At 42.5% G+C, this 25,297-nt stretch overlaps 1 protein-coding gene across 4 annotated transcripts in view; it reads right to left on the bottom strand.

Moving 5' to 3' along the window:
- Positions 1-19,962, bottom strand: part of zfhx4 (zinc finger homeobox 4) — a 92,428-nt gene extending 72,466 nt beyond the window's left edge. For 2 of the 4 annotated variants that reach the window (XM_005722471.2, XM_013915665.1), the window contains exon 1: positions 5,960-6,333. The gene's annotated coding sequence lies outside the window, so the exon portion shown is untranslated. Of the gene's footprint in view, positions 1-5,959; positions 6,334-9,888; positions 10,051-19,916 lie in introns of those variants that run through there. The other 2 variants (XM_005722473.1, XM_005722472.1) reach the window with 2 other exon arrangements.
- Between the last annotated feature and the right edge of the window lie 5,335 nt (positions 19,963-25,297).

The raw sequence follows: 25,297 nt of genomic DNA, 5'->3' as shown, positions 1-25,297 counted from the left end.
TTTAGTATATACATGGAGGCTTTGGGAGTTTACCCGTCTCCACAGTTCCTCTGCTATCATACATATTGCTTCACATGACCACTTCCATCTGCTGGCATCTGAACAAACACCCTAAAACACTGGCCCTGGTGTTTCCGGGGGTCCTCTCCAGCAAACACAGTCCTCTACCGGTAGTGGCCTTAGACTGGGAGGGAGAGAGGGTAAGTGAGGGAGGGAGAGAGAGGGATAGAGCATTTCATCTCTCTTTCATCTCTGTCATCCAGTCAAGCGTTCAATGCCCCATTCAGCGCCTGCCCAGCATTATGCAAAATAATGCTAATCCCCTTTCCCGTGCTTTCACACTTGTATAAACCGCCGTTCCTGCCTCTGAAAAGCAATTATATCAGTTTACGTTCCTGTCAAAAAACAGGATTAGCATGCAAGTACTAGTAGCACCAACTAGGCCCAATCGCTATCCACCTTTGGCTATCGGGAAGTACAGAGCATTAAATGCTTGTCCATCCTACCCCCCTAAAATAAAATAAAGTCCCGCTGCCATGGTGGGGTGGGTGGGTGTGTGTATGTGGGAGGGGGGGTGGGGGGTCTATACAAGTGTTGTAATTAGATATTTGGAAGAAATGAAAAGAAGGGTCGAAAGTTTGAGAGACACAACTCCTCACTCAGGATATTTTGGCTCAAGCTTTTCTTTTCCCGAATCTCAGTCATGTATAATAATCAAAAACAAATTTGGCTATGTTGCTACACAGGGCCATACGAGGCCCACTTCACAGTGCGTGTGTGTGTTAAAACATGTGACACACAGAATGACACACAAATGAACTGTTGTTGTTCCCCCTGACACATTGCTTCCACATGTGCGCAACCTTGCCATGCAAACACGCACACTGAGCAGACAAGGAAAGATGGCAGAGTATTTTTTTTGAATATGCAAATGCTCGCAGAAGCGGAACGTGTGTAAATAGGAGTCATTGTATGCTGCCTTAATCTGGAAAGTCGGACCTCTTGCTTTCTCGCTGTCTTTCTCTTTTCTAACCCCTCTCGTGTTTTTCGGGGGTTTTTTGTGTGGGGGTGCGGGTCGAGGGAGGTGGAGAAGGATCCACAACCATCCCAACTGAAGACAGGTCAGGGACAAGTGACATTAGTCAGCACAATTAGCAAGGTCGTCATGGCGACTAATGAAATTTGGCAAAGCGGCCAGCCGGAGACTTAAATGAGCTAGCTGGTTACGTGGTAGCACGGGGGGCTGGCCCGCTCCTGGCTGCTGGCTGGTTGCCTTACACACACCCATTATTCTCTCTCTTTTTTTTCCTTTTGCCGTGGTGGTACAATAGACTCACTTGTATCTCAGCCGATACCCACCGGCAGTACAAGCTCTCCGCCTGACAATTTGCATATGTTAATATAATTAAGTGCTAATTACACTAAAACTCGCATATTCACAAGCACCCTCCCCGGGAGCTACGGAGAGGCTTGATCTCGTTCCAAGTCTTTAACCCTCCTCTGCGTCGCGCGCAGTGTGTGTGATAGAGAGAAATTGTGTGTTAGTGGTGGTGCCCCAGGGCTGACACAGGAAGCCCCGGTCTTTGAGACATAATGCTGAGCTGCAGTGAACTTCTTAGCTTCTTGCCCCCCCTCACCACCACCACCCCTTATACAGGCCTCCCTGGGCCAGGAGACCTTGGCTACTACTTGCAGACCATCATCCCTCACACACACATATGTGCAATTGGTAAATAGCCCTTTGCATCAAACACGGCAGGCTTTTAAACTGTTGCATAACAGAAGTTGCATAAAAGACAATCTATGAAAAATCAAAGGGAGTGCAGTGAAGAGGGTCTAAAAAGAGACAACTTGGTCCACGAGAGTCAAATTTAAGCATGGGATCCTAAATATTTACCTTAAATAAATGCAGAGAGCATTTCTGTTACTTTGGCGAATCAACCATTTACCCTTCATGTGAAGAAAATGCTGGCCATGTTAAGCACCGAATCCACCGAAAGCAGGTAACTGGAATGACACCGTTATTTGAGTCATAGATGAGAGACAACAAAATCTGCACGATTCCCTCCAGTGAGTATGCGTGCATGGATGTGAGTGTGTGTGTGTGTAGGCCTGCCGTTTTGATAATGGAGGACAGGCGGTTGTGCTTTTCACATCATAATGGCCGTGAATCAGGGAGGAAGCCAAGCGATCGTGCTACAATTAGAGTTCTTTTGTGCCTCTTCCTCTGTGTCTTTCTCCCTTTCTTTTCTTGTTTTCAATTGCTGACACTCTACCTATCAAGGGTATGTTAAAACAGTCTACTATGCTGTTGCAAAAGCTGAATGGGTGGGTTTGGGGGGGCTGTTTAGGGGCCCAGGGTGGACGGAGTGGAGGGAAATTCATACTGTGCTGCTGCTGCCGGACACACACACACACAAACGCATGCACACGTGCACCAGATGGTACAGGAAGGAGGATTAAATAAACACCCATGCACAGACACACACCTATTGGCAGACGGACGCCTCTGTGTGCACTGTCCCTTAATGAATGTCTATTGGGAGTCAGAGGGTCCAAGCTCATTTAGTTGACTCTCAATGAGATGCAGCATTATGGCTATGGTAATACGCTCCTCCCTTCCCCAATAATCATACGCAGGTCATTGTGTCAGAGTGATTCATTTCTATCGCACACATACGCCAGATGTTATTACACAGGAGAGTAAATCTCCCCCAGTGGATGTCAATGGCCTTCTATGCAAAAAAAAAAAAAAGAAAAAGAAAGAAAAAGGTGAAAAATGGAGGAGAAAAAGAAGAAAAATATATTGTTAAAGCAGTCCGGAGTGCAGTAAGCTATACTGCTCGCTCAACCATGACGGCTGGTAATGCAGGTTTGGATGTAGCTCTGTGTGTGTCTCTTTTGAGGAGGTGGGGTGGGGTGGGGGGGTTGGAAGCTCCCCTTCACTAATACCTGCTACTCGGATTACCACAGCGTCTTAAGTATTCAACCGGACCCATATTTTCCCTTTCTGCCTTTTTAGCCAAATTGGCTGTCTTTACACTGTAAAGCAGCGATATAGCCCTCCTTACTAAGGGCCTATGGGGGATCCACGAAGAAGAACATTAAAATGCAGCGATAGCCTTGTTGCAAAGCTCCTCTTTATTTCTTTCTCTCTTTCTGCAGCAAAGGCTTCTAAATCATCCAGCCTCCTCTATTAGACGGGAGACTTATTGAGGTAGAAACCATAAAAAATGAAGAAGGGAAATTTAATCCTTGAAATATTGATTTGCACATTAATATCAGATAGGCAGAGGGCAATCTAGCCGGGTGGAAATGACACATTGTCGACCCCTAGGAGAGGCCCGAGCCAATCTTCTAGCTGCATGTGTCTTAGACCCAGGAGTTATAGGACAGACTCAGCCCCTGTCTCCCTCTCTCTCTCTGTCTCCCATCCTCTCCTCCTCCCAGTAGCCTCTCACCCATCCGCCCCACCACCACCCCATACCCCCACCCATCCATCCTCACTCTTAATGAACGCTGCAATACTAAAAATGCATTAGCTTTTAATAATCAAGCTGCATTTTCAAGCCAACAGCTATTGTCCTCCCAGGGCTGTCTGCCCATCTTTCACACTTTATATGTGTGTGTGTTTTTTTTTCTTTTATCCGTCCTTTTTCCTGCTAAGGGTAAAATGAACGTTGCAAGCAGCTTAACTAACACGAAGCGTTATACACAGCCAGTCTTTGATAGTGCTAAGACACCAGGCTCAGAAAAACAAAAAAACAAGGAGGCCTGGGTTTCTGCAAACACACGCCTAAAAAAAGAAGAAGAAGAAAAAATCCCTCATTTGCAAGGCTGGAAAAATAACAGTGAGATTTTGTTATTTTAGAGTGAGACAATACCGTCATTAACTGACGAAATTCACTGCAATTAGACAGGATCATCATGTCTCATAATTTCACTTTTTAATGATTTTTGTTTTGTTTTTTTTATTACTGGTCCGAGGCTGAATGTTTTTGTTTTAAAATATATGATTTTATGCAGATGCAATTAAATTGTCTGATAAGACAGGAGATATTCCCTTTCTAAAAAAAGAAGAAGAAGAAGAAGAAGAAAAAAACCCCATAAGTGTTCATAGTTGAACCGGAAAAAACGATCTTAGATCTATTCTTGAAAATTGTATTTTACATAATAATAATAACAACAATAATAACAATAATATTATTAATAATAGAAGGATATTATTAAAGCAGCAAAGGCGGTTATATTTTTTTCTCTCTGAGATTCTACAGAAAATCTAATGGGCCTATTTGGATTAAAACGTAGGCGTACGTTCTTCAAACATGTACCCATTTATTAATCCAAATAAATATTAAAGTATAGTGGGTTTATAAAGAGTGAATTAAAAGCCTCTATTTGCGGAAGAAATACGCACTGACTTCTAAACATCGATCCCCTCCAAAAAAGCAATGAAAGCCGTGTATGAATAGAGACAATCGCATAAAACGGTCGCCTATCCTATATCGGCGCATCGTTCTCTTAGAGCATATACAATCTTCACACACACACAACACACACTCACTACACCGTTACGTACCCGGGCTGGAGAAAGAGTGGCCCCTTAGCCTTATGTTTTTTTTCCTCCCGTGCGATCGATGCCCCCCCCCCCTTCTGCCCCCACCCCCATCCCTTCACCCCCAGCATTTTGTCCCAAACCCAGCCAAGTCTACCTACCGACTTAAAAAGCACCAAAAAAAAAAAGACGTAAAAACACACCTAATAATCCCCACTTTTGTAATCTAGTTCATCTAAACTAACACAAATATACGACTTAAAGACAATCTTGCAGCCAGCATCTCTTGGAAATAACATGACAATTTATGTGAGGAAATTAATGCCTAAGCCCACTGACGCGTATAGGAGACCGACAGTAGAAATGGAATTTACAGACTTTAAAGGGCGGAATTTAAATAAAATTAAATAAAACAAATGTTAATATCAATAAATGTAAAATAGAGTGGTAATTTTGCTGATGCTTAACATGCCGATGCTGAGGAAAATCAGGGGATCCCGGAGTTGGCTGGCTCTAAAAGGGGCTCTCTGTGCTATCGGTAGCCCAGCGATCGGTCGCTCTCTTGGGCGACGCAGCTGTGCACGCCTCGGTGAAGTGAGACTACTTTTTTAAGCGCAGCAGGTAAAGGTGTATGGACTATCGGCAGCAAATTCGCGTTACTTCTGTACCGATCATCTCGTTTTTTTAAAAGAAGCCTTACTTCGGAAATTTGAAAGATATGCACTTATTCCGGCGAGAGGGGATCGTGTCGAGAGACTGATCGTGTCACTTCGGCCGAGAATGCCTGGAAGGTGCATGATTCCCGACGTGTACGGAAAAACTGGCTTAAACGCTGCAGTGCACCCAAAATATGACTTCAGATGAAATATCTTATCGTTGAAGCCTGAAATGAGGAGTCACTGAGTGGGGAGGGAAACAGCAAGCCGGACACCTCGACTAGACTCAAAGCGGACATGTCCGTGGGATCGGACTCCTGGAAAGGCAACACGATATCCGCACTGCAAAGCCACAAAAGCAGAGGAGGCGCTCGTCCCGTCCCGTTGTATCAAAGGTGGAACAACCATCGCATGTGTCCGCCACACAATCTGCACATTAGTATAAACTTTGCAAAAGGCAGGTCCGGACGTGGTATCGTACTGTACTGCCACGGACACATGCGTAAGAACGCCTCCAAGCCTGTCAGTCGCTTGTTTTATAGTAGCCAAAGAAGCCGGAGTTGCACTAACATCACGATATCCGCCTTTATTCTGGACTAAAAAACACCCAGCACCTGTTATCCAAACGACCCCGATGTCCAGGATCCACCGGCGAGATAGATAATCGATACCCGACCACTAAATTTAACACACACACCCCAAACTACTCAATAAAAGTTAAAGGGAGAGGTGGAAATGAAAAACTTACTTTCTTCCCCCTCCAAAACCGTCACCTCCGCTTCTCTCTTTGCTCTTGGCTTTATAAAACAGTCACATCCAGCGTCTTGCGTAATTAGACAGTAAAAACATGGAAAAACGGGGAAAATTACAATAATCCTCCAACTTTATATTGGGAAAAGGGGGTAAAATCACAAATGTCAAGCATTTAGAGAGCTATCCCTTATTTTGGTTCCGGTGGCGGTGAAAAGACGTGTCGACGGGCTGCCTCGCAGTTTCTCTTGTGGACGGGGGTCGGGAAACGGAGGAAAGGAAATGAAAATCCGATATGTCTTTATTCTGCTAATTATTATCGTTTTAGCCCTGTTTAAAAAAATGGCTGATTAAGTTGAGTGCGCATGTCTTTGTGTGTCTATTTCCCGATATGCACTCTGGGAATGGGTAGAGAGACAGAGAGAGAGAGGACGAATGAGAGAGAGAGAGCGATAGGGAGGGAGGGAGCAAAGGAGAGACGGAGAGGGAGGGAGAGAGGAGAGAAGTGTAATTAGTGAGTTGATCAACAGTCTCCACATTGCAAATGACGCGCACACGGAGCCCTGGCGGCCGCAGAGGTCTATGCGCGCAGAGAATCCTTTTGTATGGTTTCTCTCCGAGGGCCAAATCACATGTAGAACAATGGACAACCGCTTCCTCCACAGCAAAATGAAAAAAAGGCTGGACTTTGAATTAGTTACAAGCACTTAGAAGTCATCTTTTCCCATAAAAAACATAAATAAAGCAAGTTGTGCAGATGAATATTTCTGAGGTGCAGCGCAAAATGCTCCAACAAGAATGTCTTTTAAGATGTGATTTAACAAAGATAGGATTCATATTTTTTGTGTGTACTTTACACCAGCTTGTTTTTTTTATTGATTATGATACTACAGGTAAATTATGATTTTTTTAATCGTATAAAGCTCAGAATGTCTTTTTTTGATTCCGAGAAATTGTAGAATATTAAAAAAAAATCTTTATGTGATTTTTAAAACGGTAACTGCGCTTTGCGAATAACACTTTTGATCAATAACGAACGTAAAAACATAAAGAGAGGGGGAAATACCTGAAAGGAGATTCAAAACCACAGAACCGGCTTTTTGCTGCGCATCAAAATGGACCTGTGTGTCAGGCCTACCTTTATATGTAAAAACAAAACACACACACAACATAAATTACATGTGAGTGATTTATATTACGTAGTTATGTGTGTGTGTAAAAAATATTCTCGTTGTTTACTGAAAGTGATGACTGTGCATGCGATCTGTTGCATATAATGGTACACATCGAGCCACAAAGGATCACAGTAATCCACCACATGTTGGAAAGTCATCTCTGCCCTTTCTGGACTACTGAGGCCCCGTGTGGGTTCAGTAGAATCAAACTGCAAAATCCAATACAGGGTCACGCAAAAATCACCGTGTCTATTCAAAGCTCAATTCACTGCCTTTTACATTTAGTGTCCTTACAAAGTGCAGCGTTCTTTTTAGCCCTATATCATCTCAGTGCAAACAGTTTGCCGTGTTTCCCCCATCGGTTTCTTAATAGAGGCTTTTGGGCAAGAGGAAGACTTTACACAGTCTCAATCGGGGAGAAAATCAAGAGATCTTGTTCGCCTTCGTGGAAAAAAATCGAAGCTGGGGGTGAATTGAACTGCATGAGCCGGGGCTTGGGATGTGATGATAAGGCTGCTGCTGGCAAGTGAAGTACTTGGTCTACTTTGCAGCCACATTGACTGGACTGCACCCATACCAACTGGATCCTTAAGAAGCCAAGAGATCCGAGCCCGACCCGACCCGAGGCTGTTTATTCTGGGTTTAGAGAGGTCTCCAACAAAGGGGGTGGGTGGGTCGAGGTGATGAACAGAGGCGTCACTTTTCACCCGGATCCAAGGCTCCTGCTGCTGCGCTACTGCTGTAGCTGCCTCCCTGTCCTACAGGGGGGTTTTTCTAGCCTGTCAGCCCTGGGAGGCGTCGCTCACAGACGGCTCGGAGAGTCGATTTTTACCCGCTTCAGCAGCGGACGCGTAAAAAAGTCCACCGGGGGCCGTGCGCTGATCTTTCAGAAGCAGTACGGAGTGGACCCTATATGCCATTTGTGACTTTATTCGCCAGAACGGAGGACTTTTGTAGATTATACAACCCTCATTTCTTTTATTTTTCTCTACGATCGTCTCCATTTCTGTGAAGGGATGTACTTATTTTACACGTGTGTGCTTAAATTTGCGCGCGCCGTTGGCATTTTCGGCGGAGTTGCGTTTGTTATTTCATTGCTTTTCGATGAGAAAACGAGAAATTACAAAGCGGATTTGGAGACCTGAAACAGGCTACCGCTTATCTTAACCTCCTGCGTTTTGTAAATCTCCCCCCACCCCCCTCCCGGTCTCCACCCTCCCTCTCTCCCAGCAGACGATGCTCTTTCTCGGGAGGACCGCTTGACAATAGACCGCGTTAACTAATATTTCTCCCTATTTTCACATCAGCAGCATCCTCAATTAATTGCAGATTTTTATCTGTAAACTCCGTTAGTGTCTCTCTGTGTTTGTGTGTGTGTCTCTCTCTCCGCGTATGTGTGTGCGTGCTTATGTTAGTCTCCGTGCGTGTGAGTGTGCACGAGCATGTGAGTATTTGTGTGTAAAGAAAATAAATTACAGGGAGATGTCTTGCTTGCATCACCAGAAGCTCACACCAGGTAGACTGAAATTAAACTGTGAGTTATAGAGTAATTATCGAACATTAAATGAATCGAGTTTGTTTTATTTTAAAGCCTCCATTGATATATATGAAAGGCGGCATTAAACACCCATAGTGGTCTTCTGTCACTTCAGTACATCAATAACTTTGAATGTCCGGAGAAATTGCCATATTGGCTAACCACACTGGGATATGCTAAGGGACTGTTGGTTCATCAATATTCCCTGAAGACAGACTGGAAACCTCTGTTGATGTTCAGCTTGATTTTTATGTTATTATTATTTTAAATATTTATTTAGTAATTTTTAAACCCGGTCTTTCATGTCTACTGCGGACACCTGATCGTAATTTTTTTTCTGGATGTGCAATGAGACGTCCACCTTGTTTGTCCTATGCGTCGGCGCCCTCATGGGGTTGCAGGGTTGACCCCTCTGCCTCATCAGGACACACACAAAAAACACGCAAAAGCCCATAGCTCTGATCCGCAACCTGCCACACTGACCCACTGGCCAACTCTCGTCCAGCAAACACATACACAAACAAGCTTCATAAAGGGCCCATAAAACAGACAATAAGAAGTTAATTGTAACTCTTCCAACGCTTGGCACCTATGTGAGATTTCGCCACTGTCTCCAGAATAGTAAAGTGAACAAAAAAACAAATAAAAAAATGAAAATTGATCTTTCAAAAAAACTGCCAAGCCATTCAACATGCATTTGACCTCAAAAAATTAAAATATAAAAAATAAACGTGACACACAGAAATCCTCTAAAAGCAAAACCACTTGCAAAACCATCGCCTACATAAAATCCAAGGTGTGGAGTTGCAAAAATCAGTTAATCTGAAAATAAAAAAAAAAAAGACTGAATTATCTAATCGAAATTAATGTTTTTGAAAATCTTACTTCAGTTACTTGACTGACAGGACATCTCAAAGGAAAGTGGGCAGTTTTTTTTAAAATTTGGTGATAAAAGAGGAAAATGTGAGAAAACCACTAAAAACAAATGAAGTTTTTTTGTCCACAGATGCTCAACACAAACTCTCTCGACGTTTTCACACTCAACCCTAAAGCCACCCAGCAACGGTCCATAAATATGCAATCGGTATATACGTATATAAAAAAGAAAAACTTCAAATTTACCTCCTCTTACTTCTTCTTAAATTCCCACAAAAAGCACAAAGTAAAATAAGCCACTGAAAAAAGAAGATACATAAAAATGTAGACTCTTGGTACCTTTGGTATAAAGCATTCCGTTTTCCTTCTTTTCGTCGTTCTCTTGCTCAGTAGCGATCCGATAATAGCATATGGAAAGTGTTTTCAAAATGCCCAGATTTGGCACATTGTCATTGAAAAGAGAGGAGCGCAGTGATGCGGTGCTACAACAGGGGAAATGAGTTGCGGATTGGACGCAGCCCGCCTCGGTGCGGACTTATCCCACTTTAATTTAATATTCCGCAATCACACACACTAGTGATGGCATATAATTCAAGGAGAAATTCAGAGGGAAGGAAATGCTTTTGTGCGTGCACGCGCGTGTGTGTGTGTTGCGTTGTGTTTTTTTTTTTTTACATCACTTTATTTGATTAAGGAGAGAGGCAGCACAATATTGTCTTTTTTTCTCTGTCTCCCTTTCCCTTTTTATTTGCCCCCCTCACCCCCACCCCAGTCACACTTTTTTCTATTCTTTTAAACATGAAACAATAGATATTTATTTGTTTCTATTTAGATCATTTATTTAAAAATCAACAACTCCGACTTCTTTGCGCGTCGGTGTCACACTGCCATCATGCCTAACATAAAATCGAGACCCATAAACGCTTGTTTGTAAAACACTGAACCCAAAATCAATGTATTGGGTCATTTCAATCGATTATATAAACGAAAATCCATACGCAACATGAGACCGGTATCAGCCCATTCTTCCGCTCTCTTTTAAAGGGAGAGAGAGGGAGGGAGCGGGAGGGAGAGAGAGAGATGAAAAAAGCAAAGAAGGGGGAAAAAAAGAGAAGAAAAGGAGAGCTTGTAGCGCCTGAGCTAAAAACAAAGACTGTCAAAGCAGCCCTTTGCCTCAGTCACTTAGATCAGGGCTTCTCCAACATTTTCATGTCAAGGACCCCCAAATGGACACACCTTGCACAAAGGGGTCCTCTTTTAATTGGATTTTGTCCCTGGGGTGTCCAATACAGTTTTTGTTGTTGTCGTTATTGATTTAAAATTGCGTCGCAGACCTGTTTTAAGTGATGCCAGTGACACAAGTGAAACCTTTGTTCAGACACGTGCTTTCTAATTGGAGTAATTCTGGCTTAATGAAATCACAGTGAAATTAAACAATTCTGCGCTTTACCCCCGGGGGTGACCCTCTCCGGCGCGGCCTTTGAGGATTCTTGAATCCAGACTTTTGAGGACCACTGACTTAGATGTCAAAGTGCTTCCAGATGCACAGTGATAGTGCGAGTCCTGATGACAACAATTAGAAAGAAAATGCCCTAATCAAATGTGGCCACACGGGATTACGCTGCATTTCAAGGGTCAAGGGGAATCGTTTCAGTACCCCTGCTTTCCACAAAACCCACTCTGCATGCCAAATATCACATTTCAGCATCACATAACCTAAACCCACCAACAATCAAGCACTTCATGCACTATAATCACATATGCAAATGACATAAGAAAAGGTATGGACATGACGGCAAGTGCCCGCTCTCAGATGAGCTATTGCATAAACTGTGCTTTAATATGCAACGTGATATGGGAGGTGTGTGGGGCAAGAAACGGGGGAATTAGGACAGGCGGAGGGGTAAAATAAGGAGGTGCCAATCATGTAAAATTTACATGGGACCACAGCTGTTGGGGCTCTCGGGCAGGGAAAGAGGTGGAGTGCAATTGGGGAGGGGTTGGTCATGAGATTAGGAGACGGAGGGAGAAGACAGGGGTGAAGGTGTGGGTGGTGGGTTCGCCGGTGCCACTCTGTTTATTTGATAAGCGCAATCGATGGCCCTTGACTGTAAAGTCTTTACCCAGATGCAGGCGGGGCAAGGTCTGCTGTGATACTGCTCCCGAACAAGAACAAGTGTTGAAGGCAAAGAGGAAGGAGACGCAGCAGAAGAACTGAGAGAAGAGAGGGAGGGAGAGTGAAAGAGAGAGAGAGAAGGGTGACTTGGCAGACGTCGCCGCTCGCATTTCGGGTCGCTCACGAGAGGAAAAGCAACACTATAAGTGCCTGCACACCCTCGGAAGCACACACGCCCTCCCCGCTTCCCCGTGTGCAACCCTCTCACACAACACACACAGCCAACATCACTGCTGTTTCCATTCAGTCTCACCTCGCCCTGCTGCCCTCCTCCCACTTGGCCCTTTGGTCCTCCGATCTTTTTCATTGTTGAACCCTGTTTAATAGACACGCGTCCAGTGAGTGTCCTCCATACGGACGGTGGTGGGGGATGGGACCCCCAGGTTCCACACACACCCACCCCCCAAAAACGGCTTTATCGTTACGCGCAAACACACACACACACACACAACTACTCTCTTCATTCTATTGATTATCACTCAGATCCACGTGGACTTACACCGGTAAAGCTGCCGTGGATGGGAACAAAAGCACCTGTATGCTCCATTAAATAAAATAAAATAAAAATCAGCTGACAGCATTCACAATATCGAACAAAATAACTGTAATGATTCCCGGTTAGTAATGTAACTACAATCTCTACAATCAGTATTTAAATATTCTGCATATCCTATTGCAATAATGCACGAGGAATTCTCGCAAAAAAGAGTATACCAAGAAATTACTGACAAATAATTTTTAAATATGCAGCACTGATCATTTCATTATTTGGGAAAATCAACCTTTTTAGAATATTATTGATCTATAATAATAATACTAATACTACTACTACTACTACTAATAATAATAATAAAAGTCTGGAATCCAAAGTAAAGGCCTGTCATTTAATGGCCTAAGGAAACAAGACCGCTATACTGTGCGTTATCACATGGCTTATTAAAGTGCTTTCTTCATGACAACCCATGGCGTGAACATGTCAATTTAGTGGTCCGAGAGGTCCTTTTTAGAGCTCCAGGAACCCCCTACTCTCTCTCTCTTGGGGACTGTCACCCCCTCCACCTTCCCACCCCATCATCCATCCATCCGTGCCCCCGCACCCCCACACCCCGCCTTTCCTCTGACACTCAGTGGGCCACCCCAACACGGCAAATAACCGGTCAGTACTAAGAAGTCAGGTCTGTGGTCAGATTGACATTTCAGCTTTCTGAGTGAAAAACCTCAAGTGTGTCATGTGGTGTTTAAAAAAAAAACCCCCGTCTGATTAAAAGGTAATGTTGCAAATTACTGTGATTTTTGAATAATTTAAACTTATGTCGATTTCTATTTTTTAAATGCTTTATTAAAAAATAATAAGGCTATGCTATTAACTCAATTAGCTCGATTAAAAATAAATTAATACATTCGTGAAAGTAATTGTTTTGATTCAATATAATAATAATAATTTAAAAAACAAACACTGAACATGTTCGTTTCGCCATTTTTATTTTTTTAAAATGTTTTTTGTGCTGCAGCACGTTAGAAAACAAAGAGTAACCACCTAACACTGCTGTCAGCTGTGGGCTTGTACATTCAGTCAGTCTCCTGCCCGGACGCCATCGTCTAACAAGCCAATCAAGTCAACCGGAGGCGCAATGACCACTGCGTAAATGCGCACGGATTAGGGAATGCAGCCCAGACAAATTGGCAACGCTTGAAGGGAAAGAGAGAATAAAGAACAAGAACTACAGGGGGAGAGAGAGAGAAAGAGAGTAAGAGAGAGAGAGAGGCGTCATCTTTTGAGGTGTGCAGTGACCCCGAAAGACGCTTGTTGGCTTCATCACTACATTAGAAGAGTCCTTATGAGGGCTCTTCAACCTTCTTTCCAAGTGACCATCATTAAACCCGATGACCCCTGTTCAAGCAGCCATTTTTGCAAGCACCTACCATACCGAAGTTTCTGTGAGCAAAACACTCCCAGCTCCTGATGCCTGATCTGGAGGTGACTCTGACCTCTGACCCTACCGTGTTGGGGGCAATAGAAACAGGGTTTCCGTGCAGCAATGAGCAGGTTTTAAGATGTATTATAACAGAAACATCAATTTAACAGCAGTCACTAATTATTCTGGGGAATGTGAAACTTTACCTAATTTGTAAAATGATATAGCTGGTTCTGTTCTTGGATATAAAAAATGCATGAACACATCTGTAATTCCCACCATTAACTGCCTATTACATCTTTAGAAAGACAATTTGTACAGAATTAAATTTATTTAAATTGAAAATTAAAGACAAAAGGGAATTTGTGGAGATATGAAAGCTTTGCACTTCCTCACCATATATGTAAATTCCAAACCTGCAGATTTTTTGTTTAAACCAGGGTAAATTTTAGATTTTAAAGAGATACTTCGTATTATAATACAAAGTGAATGCATTTTTTCAAGGAATAAACATCATACCTTGAACTTAATCACCCTCAAACAAGCAAGCAAAGTGTGGATAGCATTGAAACCCCTCAACAGACACACGCAGGAATACACACAAACACAAACTCTGTTATGTTTTCAATTTGGGTTGAAATGCAGACATTTTCCCTTGGTTCCATAACTGCCATCCGTATCGCCCCTCCCTTCAATTAAATGCTATTTCTCCCAAACAAAATGTCAGAATCATTCCACATAGGGTAGTTCAACAGTGATTTGTTCTGAAAGCTATGTGTCTTTCTCTGAGATGGCGTGCGCATTTGTATGTGTGTGTATGTCTGTTTGTGTGTCCTGACCTCAATTCTAACTGGGTTCACAAAGGGACAGAAAAAAGGTGCCTAAAAATACATTTAATTCACAATCAGCCCATCTGAACTGAGAGTGACAAATCCTTTTAGAACGCCCCACAGTGAGATGTGAGATTATGAAACATAAATACGCACACATACACACCAGCCCATGAAGTCACGCAACTACACACCTGCACCACACATGAATGGAAACGGTAAAATACAATCAGCTGTAGAATTTCCAAAATGAATTCTAATGGAAGATTATGTGCTTTAAAAAAATATTCAGAAGAAATGACTGACCTGAAAACTGAAAATATCAGACATATATCCACCTTATTGACAAGTGGATACATTTTGAGTAAGCATTTCTAAAATACTCTGGCATAGGTTGTTTTGACATTTTCTGATGCAGTAAATGTTACATTAATCTTTATTTTTAGAGACTTAAATTAATATTCTGTAAGCATGTGTCATTGTATCTGCAGATGACGTGTAGCAGCTCAGATGAAAATGTAATTAAAATACTGGAAAATACTGAAAAAAAATGTCCCAGTCTTGTTAATCTTGTTATTTGTTTTACATTAAACAATTTCTGGCTGGTGTACCTACTATATCTTTGTTTTCATAGCCCATCTTATTCTGTCATTCTAATTTTGCGTCTCAATCATTTTTCCTAATGACTTTAAATCGCTGATTTGCGTATACGTTTAATTGGCGTGTTTTTAAAATGCCAACTGTATTGGACCCAAGTCAAACACACTTGATTCTGCCTATCCAGCTTTAATAGAGCAAACTGGGACTGGGGCTGGTGGGGTGTGCACCTTGTCAGTCATTCTGAAGGAGTCAGGCACAGATGCAGCAAGCACAGATTTTGCCATAACCGCCTACATTGTGTGGTATGCTGAACTGTATGTGAACGGCATCTCTTTTTGTCATTAGGCACACATTTAAAAATGCTAAATGAGAAGATTTTATTTCTCGTGTTGTATTTAAAAGAAAAATGAAATTGAAATGTGCTGAAGTTTAAATTTATCACAGGTATTTAACGTTGGGGTCAAAACGACCTCAGCTGACTTAATCATGTGACAATACAAATAATGTTTACTTGCATTTACAGCACACAAACGCTAATTAATAATTATAATTAGTAATTAATACTAATTACTAATGCAGACTGTAATTTGGATAAAAGGTTCAATTTCCAGTAGAAATGCATATGTTTTGTATAACATGCATATTAACTCACCTTTAAAAAATGCATTCTGTTGCTTAATAATTGCATATCTGATGACTGTTAAGTAAAAATAAGGTTATATTTTACAATAATGCCACTGTGATCACACTGTTTACAATTCTTTTATCTCGGGGTCCCCGGACTACATTTGGTACACTCTTTGTGTGTTAAAAATATCTGCGCGAAGAGCGTTAAGGTACAAAATTGTCGCTGCAGTTGTTCATCTGTCCTATTTATACCCCAGCAGACAGACACTGTGCTGAAGTCCACTGACACAGAGAGATTCCAAGATGGCCGCGCACCTGTCATGGAGGTATCTTGTCCTGATTATGTATGGAGATCACCTCAAGGCCTCCGTAAGCTAGCGAGAGTATGCACACCTCCAGTCGCAGGTTTGATGCTGGTCAAAAGCCTGTCATTTTAAAACCACTGACTGCCCCACAGAAAGAAAGGATAAGCCCAGGCTATGTCTCCTTTCTCCCTCGCTCTCCTCCTCGCTCACTCTCTCTCACACACACACAACCAGACACACACTTCTTTTTTTCTTTCTCTCCGTTGCCCTCTCTCCCTCATTCTGTCTCTCTCTTTTTCTCTCTCTCTCTCTCACCCCTCTCTCACATCAGAAGTGCTGAAATGCACCCCAGGGCCAAATCGCACAGAACAACCCCTCTGAGCCAGAGAAAAAAGCTGGAATCCGTTTGCCCTGATATTTCACCAGCACCAGCCAGGAGCGAGGGGAGAGGGAAAGACAGAGGGAGAGAGAAAGGGAGAGAGAGAGGGAGAGAGAGGGGGGGGAAAGAGACTGGGGCAGAGAAAAAGGGACAGATAGGAAAACGGCAGACCAGGGTTGTATTTATTGGGGGTGTGAGTGCCGCGCTGTAGGCTGTGGGATGGTCGGGAGAGTGCAAGGTGTTGCTGTTAGGTGTGGTTGGGTTTACAGAAAGGGGAAGAGCATGCATAGATAGAATGGTGGAGTGAGGAAAAAAAAAGAGAGAGATGGAAGGATTGGTCATGCGCAAGGTAAGAGAGAGGCTTTGTTTGATTGTATGTGGTGGTGGTGGTGGTGGAGGGGTTGAGGTGGTGATGTGGGGATGGGGAAGGAGGGGGTCGAAGCTGTCGTCTGTAGGGTTATTATTATTGCAGGCAATCTTTGTGTGTGTGTGTGTTTGTGTTTGTAAGAGAAGGAGATGTGAGGAGATATGAGATTCAGCTTCGCGGGTCATTATTATTTATTTTCTTCTGTGACGAATGGCATGTGGCGAAAATTCTGAAGGTTTGAAGTCACACCCTCGGTGACGCCACTGATTACTCATTTGCATACATAACGAGAACTGTTGATGCAGGTACCGGCTGATGCCTCGACTAGTGCGTCTAGGGCCTCCTATTGATCTATCGATTCGAGTGGGAGGACTGAACTTAAATACAGTATGCGCATTCAGTGAACACACGCACACACATACAAGTAGGCCTCGACGATTAACATTATTCCCACCTGCCCCACTGTGCCAGTAATAACTCCAAGAGGAACATTAACAGTTGGGAAAGAGCTGAAAGGACGAGGGCAGAGCATATAAAAGGAAATATGGTTTAAATGAAAGAGAGATCAGAAGAGCGGAGTGGGATAGAAGAGCATTTTTTGCCATTTCACCCAGTTTAATAGGAGGACAGTTAATGGGCCTTTTTTATCGGGCACAGGCATCAATCAAAAGGTGTCAGGCGGCCGCTGAATCTGGGCTGTGGTCCTCTTCACAGATGACTGATTAGCAAGCCAAAATCACCAGATCCATCTTCCGGCGGTCACTTTTATTACAGTCATTTTTAAAGTGACAGCAACCTGCCTTGTCTCACAACACTGGCCACCGCATATATATTCTCATCTTTTCTCCCCCCCTCTCTTTTTTCCCTCTCTGCATCCGTCTTCCTCTCTCATTCTGTCGCTGAGTATTTGGTCAGTCACTCTCCTGTTGTTTCCACACACCCCCCCTCTTCGTTTCTCCTTCTTTTAACTACTTTTATCTGACTTTCTCTCAGTCTCTCTCCAATTCCCCCACCCCCTGTTGGTACTACACTTATTCTCTCACTCTGCTGGGCAGGTTGAGGGGAAGCAGGGTCAGGGAGGTGTGGAGAGAGACAGGGGAGACAAGGGGGAGAGAGAAGAGAAAATAAGCCCCCCCACCTCTTCCATTGTCTGAAGGGTGTGTTCTGAATCCCTATATCGTTTGCTCTCCCGAGATGGTCGAGAAATTCATTTTGCACACTTTCCCCTGCTGTCTTACACTGGAGGAGGAATTCTCCATTCCCAAGCAGAAGATGAATGCAAATGAAACAGTTTCGGCGTGGGATGTGTTGGTCACAGCTGCATTTACATGGCTGCGTTCTACAGACGGCATTTTAAAGAAACAGACATGGTGACATTAAAGTTGGAGGCCGGGGAGTGTTAAAACGTGTTTGGGGGGCCAGCATGTAATAATATGTTGCTGGAAAAGGGGTGTCAGGAGACTGTCTTGGGGTAGAATTTTGTTTTGGAGCTTGTCAGTCGGATTTTTCATCTTTTCTTGCTTCAGTTTACTTACAGGCTGTGTTCAAAATAAATCACTGCATCAAATAATCATTGTGCAATCATTCAAAATGGCAGCTGAGCTATGTTTACCCAACGGTTTGCATACATGTGTGTGTGTGTGTGTGTGTGTGTGTGTGTGCGTGTGAGCAAGTGTGTATGAGGCCAGACTCTAAAGAGCACTCCTGTGTCTTGGCAGGAGATATGCTAATCGCAACTGACATCAATCTGAAAAACATCAGCCGAAGTAACATGTGTCTAAGATTACATTTACAACCTTCTGAGCAAAGAGGGACAGAGCGAAAGCACGCACACACACATACAAACACACACACACATGCGCGCACACACATAGTGAAGGAAAAGTGGGTCAGGTAAAACAAGCAAACGTATTTCAGAGACAGCCTGCCATTTGCAATGTCCTCAAAAAACAACTGATTGAACAGCTTGTCGAAACATTAAGGATCAAATTTGAAAGCTTTGGAGTCATCTTAAATACACGGAGGATTATTCTATTAAACAAATGCGCCCTTTGTTTTTAACTGCCTGCTTAAATAGGGAAATTTTTTAATATTTAGAGACACAAAAAAACGATTAGTCCTTTCCTTTATTCAGGCTTTTAAAGTTAAGGTTATGAGTTCCTTTCATTTTCTTTCGATGAGGTGGAGGGAATATATTTATATTCCTGGCAGTGACATGCATTAGAAGACAACCTAGGTTACATTTTACAGTGAAACAGCTGAACATCTGAGTGACTCAGGCGGGTGTAAAATATGGGTCCTGCTAAACTCCATTTGTATAGGACGCTTAGATGTGAGTGCGAGTGTGTGCTGAGGGAGCAGATAGACAGAGAGACATACACACACAGGAAATCATAATAATGGTGCTAGCAGCTGTGGCTTACTAAGTGAACACATACGACTGCAGATATACTGGAATCGGTCTTCCCCTAAGCTCGGGTTCAGATCTGTGGGTGTGTGTGAGAAGGAGACAGTGAGAGAGAGGTTGCATGTGGAGAGAGGCTCCGTGCCTCCCTATCTTTCCAGTATAAAGTTAAGTTAGAACATAAGCCCTCCTCATACACACTTAAACACTCAAAGTTCAGATTCATTTGTCACAGCTGAAAAGCATCAAAATTGAGACAACAAACTTTGCCTGCTATTTGTGTCGTTCTTTCTCTTTCCTTCCGCTCTCGAACACACTCTTAAGGACGCTTTCAGTCTATCTGGAGGGCAGCGGGCCACTCGGGTCTGACAGCGAATTCCTCCCGAACATCCGCCAATAAAAGATTGCTCCAGTATTTTACGCTGGAAACGTTTGATGACAAGTAGTAACTAGCGTGAAATTCCCCCTAGATTAAATGTCCTAGGAGTTGTATTCCCATCCGGCAAATACACACATATGGGAACATGTAAGACTGCACACGCACACACGCAACCTGTAAACTCTCTGCAGGGGGAAGGCGCAGGAAACAAATATATATTCTGAGAGAGACACACAGAAACATATGGCCATAGAGTACACTCGGGCACAGTCATGGTCCCATGCAAACACAATGACAGAAGCAGATATACTATATGTACAGTATAGACTGGATACTATATAAATGCATATGAATGTCTGCATAGAAAAACACTGATTTACTCACAGGCGTTCAGACTGGAGACACACTGGGGGGCAAATCATAGCAAGAGACTTGTAGCTTGTTTGGCTGATTACCAGTCGAGCAAACAGTAGAAAGAGCATGCTCACACTGCCACCTCCATCCTCCTCCTACACACACACACACACACACACAAGCACGCACACACACATGCTTACATACAGCGTGTCACATACACAAACCAGTTTTTTTCTTTTCTTGTTTTTTTTAGTGCTGATTATTATAATTGTTCTAAGTTCTGCTTTCTTCTCTTTTTCCCCACCAGTTTTTGCTCATTATATTTGTCTCGACTGAATTGAGACTTTAGCAGGCACATTGGTTCAAAATGTTAAAAGTTTTTTGTTTAATTAAGCAGGTAACACCGCGGTCAAGTAATGGAAAAATTTAGGGGTGTTTATACAAAATACTTGTTGGCATTTTTGGGGAAAAATACACAATTTAAATTAGACTTGTTGATTTCTTTGATCTCAATCTTTCAAGCTCTTTCTTTCTCTTTCACACGAACTCACACACACACGTACTCAGAGTGAGTCACACGATGGATAGGGTCAGACAAAAGCATCAGTAGGCTTCTTTGCCATCACAAACCAGCCTACTGAAAGTATCATTGCGCTATAACACAATGCATAAGTCTATAAGATAGTTTCTTTTAACAATATCAAGCTGCAGTAATTTTAGCTTGACTACTCCTCCAATCACATGACTCCGACCTTTCGCAACTTGAACATAGATGCAAAAGAATACTCTGATTTGGGTCTTTTGGATAGAATAATCTAGATTGGTATTCTCTTTCTTGCTTTTTCCATCTTTCTTTTTTCTGACCAAAAACTGATTACACCTTCTGTAGCATCATATTTCTTTACTTAGCTATTAGGTTTTCTCCAATATTCTATTCACTTTTATTAAATGAGACAACAAAATTGCCTTGAAACCAATTCGATTGCTTAAAACGAATATCTAAGAGGAGAGCTTACTTGGATTTTAATCCGTTTTATATTACGCTGACTCTAATGCCAACATTTAATAACTCTTAAATGCCCAACATATGTAGGCAGTTTTAATGTTCTAAGTTACACATCATGTCCAGTTTGCGAAAGTGGAAAACGGCAACAATTTCAGCCTAGTTTGGAGCTCAGTCACATCAAGAAACAGTGTATACATCATAAGAGATGTAATAAATGCCTTTAAAACAAATCTGCCACGATGGCGCAATTTCAGTGCCACCTGGTTCTTATGCAAGGCTTCCTGCTGTTCTTGTGCAGGGAAAGTCAAAGCAGAGCATGAGGAGGTCAGACAGAGGTAAGTCTAAATAAAGTCTCTAACTGGGCCGCTTTACAAGGCTTAGTTAAAGATATTGATTCAGTTGTAAAAAGCAACATTCTGCTTAGTGAAGAGAAAGTTGCAGTTTACAACTTGTATGTTCATAGCATCTCTTGGCATGTGTTTCCGTTACCACAGTTATGTGCCTTAATTGCATTAGACTTATGACCTTTCAGAGGAGTGGGAAGGAGCAAGAAAATCCTTGGAACATCTTAATTCGATCCCTTTCAAAGGGGAGAGGCCGATTTTGGGAGAGGAGGAGGCTGTGCACATGACATATTACAAGCAGAGCGGTGCCAGCTATTGCAGTGCCCTGTTTTTTATTTTCACTTCATATTCTTCAATGAAAGGTTCTTTTGTTGTCTACTGGCTGATTGACTTTAATAAGAAACATTCTATTGTACCAAATGTTGGTTTTGCACAAATGAACTTTGTGCTTCCCTTACTTATTTTCAAATTAGATTCAAAAAAAGGCACAGAGCAGTAGAGGCGGGCCTGGCTGTTTGGGATCACAATAAACATGACATGCACATGCACCTAAGCAGTTCTAAGTCATTCATATGCTCATACACAAAGCTGTAATCCCTTATCCTTTACACCCCAAAGTGCGTTATGGTCTAGAAAGAGAATTCAAAAAGCGTGACTTTGACAGAGAAGGAGGAAAAACAATATTTAGAGGAGGAAGGGACCGACGTGGAGAGATGAGAGAACAGGATAGTGAACTGACTATGCAACAGCATTCAACTTGATTCTCTCACGGCATTTAACATGGTTCAGTTATAAGGCTGCAAGAGTGTTTGCGAGTGAGTGTGTGTGTATGTGGTATCGACAAACTCAGCCCTTGATCTGTGAAGAGGAGGTGATGGTGTCTTAAGAGTTGGCTGTGTACAAATTGTGTAGATTTAGCCACTGGAAACAATCCTGTAGTGTGTGTGTGTGTGTGTGTGTGTGTGTGTGTGTGTGTGTGTGTGTGTGTGTGTGTGTGTGGATGGAGCCACTGAAAGCAATTCCTCAGAATAACCGGTGAGTTGGACTACCTGCTGGCATGAGCTAAGCTGTAGATCGATAACAAGTGTGCGTTTGTGTCCGTATATGTTAGAGTGTTTGTCGTATGTTTATTTGTGTGTGTAGGTAGGTACGTGTGGGTGTGGGTGTGCGTACGTGTGTGTTGAGGCATCATACAGTTACTGAACCATTTGCTATATTTGGCTCCCTCAATGCAACATCAGATTTTATGAAAGCAATCCATCTGAATCGGCACAATAAATTCCCATCAGCCGACAATTGCTTAAGTGAATCTAACAAGTGTTTCTAAAATCTTTATAAAATTACATCTGAGCTCGAACAGATTAGATGTTAGAAACAACATTTAGGTCAATAATACAGTTTAGACAACACGTCGGATCAATACGCGCACATAAACACACAGCTGTGAGCACATTCACACGCGTATACAGATTCAGTTGCCATGGCGTCCGTATGCTTTTTGCATGTTCCTGTCACCCTGCCGACGAGAGTGTCATGTGCTGAAGGGCATGGTGACCCAAGCAGCCAGCAGCTTTTCCTCAAGGGTGACATGTCCATTACATTCTAACAACAGAGACAGCCAGCGTCCGGGCCTAGTTCAACCTGAGACAGGCACTGACACTTTCTCTGGCACTCATCTCCATACTACCACAGTTGCTGTATCACCAAGAATCATGTTTTCCTTTTTTTCAAAAAAAGATTTCAGGACATGTTTGAATTTCCACAGCATAATTTCAGCAGGTGTCACGGTGCAATATTCATGAAACAACCTTCAACCTATTGGCCTTTACTTTGTGCTGGCTTCTGCAAAGGAGAGCTGCAGGCAAATAAAATGCACAGTCATGTGATAATATAGAATATATCACAAGGTATTATTAGGCTGTGATCGAATAAGACAGATGAGTGAGTGCTGCTCGGGCAGCCAAGCTGCAGTTTGCCAAATAACCAAACGCGCCGGCTCTGGTCCATCTCAGATCTGATAGTCGCTTGATCTAATCATTGCATCTGGCAGCGTGGATGCATTTGTAGCAGTGGAGGAAAAAAGTTGGATGAGAATTCTTAATAGATTTTTGAGTGTACATTTTGTATAATTATGGTAGTTTAAAATTAAAATGTAAAAGAGTGGCAGAACACACTGGGGGGAAAAAAGTATGCATTGACGTATTTTTCACTCAGTGTTGATGTTTATGGGTTTTTTTGCTGACAGAAATACTGAAGCTGGTGGAGGTAGGCTAACCACAGACCACAGGTACAGACACACTACGGCTCCACAAACAGTGCAGCTCAATGGTAACACAAACAGCATGGGTTCATAAGGCACATGGCACGCTACATAATTAGCATTGCTACTCATGTATATGATCACAGTTAGCCAACAAAAACCCCGCAAACATAATGATAACAAAATGGAAAGCCCAGTCAAATCAAGTTCAGATTGTCGCTGAAGATGCAGACAGCTCGTGTATTTTAAACAAAAGGACATGATTGATGATTGAACAATGGTAATTATTAATCCCAGAGTCCTGGTGAGTTTATAGCAAGATAAATTTGTAGCTTCAACATCCAAAATGCGCCTGTCATCAGTAATCATTAATAGCGCTGGATTTGTACATGCACTACTGTAAAAAATATTTTTTAATTAGCGTGTCTTACTTCAGTGAGATGCTGTGACATTATTACAGCACTACATAAGATAAACTACCAGAATGAGAAGCCGATTATAATATCTCTAACTTTACCCCCCTGTTAGGTTGTTAGCATTCCGGCGAGCACGTCTCAGTGCAAAAAGAAAAAAAAATGTTGATATGTCTGGCTGACACTAAACATAATCACTCCCGGAAAACAAGAACGGAGAGTTTTGAAGCCCTTTTTGATGTAGGCAGCAGCTTGGAGTCAGTAATGAGGATGTTGATTTTGTTCTGATTATAGAATTGCTGGTCTGTTTGTTGATATAGCTCAGCTGTGGCCCTCCCTCCCGCTGAGCTACATGGACACCAACTGCCAACATGTGAATTAAAGTTACTTACCATCCAATTAGTCATACTACTCACACTTGGAGCAGAAAATGTTCAGCACAACAAGAGATCAAATCCAGACCTCTAGACTAAGCCATTAGTTACTTATGAGATAGTTTCAGCTTGAGGTATCCTAATAAAAGCAACAGTAATATGCAATCAAATCACTGCTGCGGCTAACAATTGTTCATATTTTTCATAGAGTAGAATGAATAAGCTGACGTGTAATTAACTGTAATCAAATATATAGTACAGATATAGATATGCGAGGTACTGTATGATCAAAAAGGCTCCAAAATCTAACCTGATTTAAACTTGGCCAACTTCCTGTTCAGGGGTATCTTCTCAGGCATGTCCTGACTGATTCCAGAGTAAGCACTATTTTTAGATCGCTCCCTAGAAGTCCTGTTCTGACCATTCATACTGTGCACTCACCACAGGCCATAAACTCGTGCAGAGTGCAAAAATCAACTGCTGTTTCAAACTGACCCGAATTTCAATTAGAGGATCACTGCTGGTAATGACAGCTGAGTCTCGGACTACGACTGAGGAGTTTTCAACAGTTTTTAGTGAAGAGTCGACACTTTCCAAGAGAGCAAATGATGTACAGCACGAGAACGGGAAAAGACTCATCATTCTTTTTTAACATTCACTGGGTGTGCGCTGTGATTGTCCCACTGGTTGAGGAATGTCAGCACTGATTTCAACTGTAACGTCCTATGGTCTCTGAAGGAGAATATTCAGCAGGATGATTTGAACTGTGGCCAGCATGTCATCTCATGCTGGCTTCGAACGACACAAAACAAACCCAAAAAAAAGCCCCAATCAATTTTAAGGGTTGCCATTTTAACACTGGAGAAAATCCTGTGCTTATCACAGAGGAAAAAGTGTGAAAAAGAGGTGTAGGAGGGTATGATCTTGAACGTAAAAGTGGCCAAAATTAAATCAGGTAAACAAATAAATTGGATTGTTATTAAAAAAGTAAGTTTTACACATTTCTTTAAC

Source organism: Pundamilia nyererei, unplaced genomic scaffold (genome assembly GCF_000239375.1).
Source record: "Pundamilia nyererei isolate P.nyererei 1_Seehausen unplaced genomic scaffold, PunNye1.0 scaffold00007, whole genome shotgun sequence".
Taxonomy (NCBI): domain Eukaryota; kingdom Metazoa; phylum Chordata; class Actinopteri; order Cichliformes; family Cichlidae; genus Pundamilia; species Pundamilia nyererei.
The sequence above is the reverse complement of the archived record's forward strand: the minus strand, read 5'-3'. Positions and strand labels throughout refer to the sequence as shown.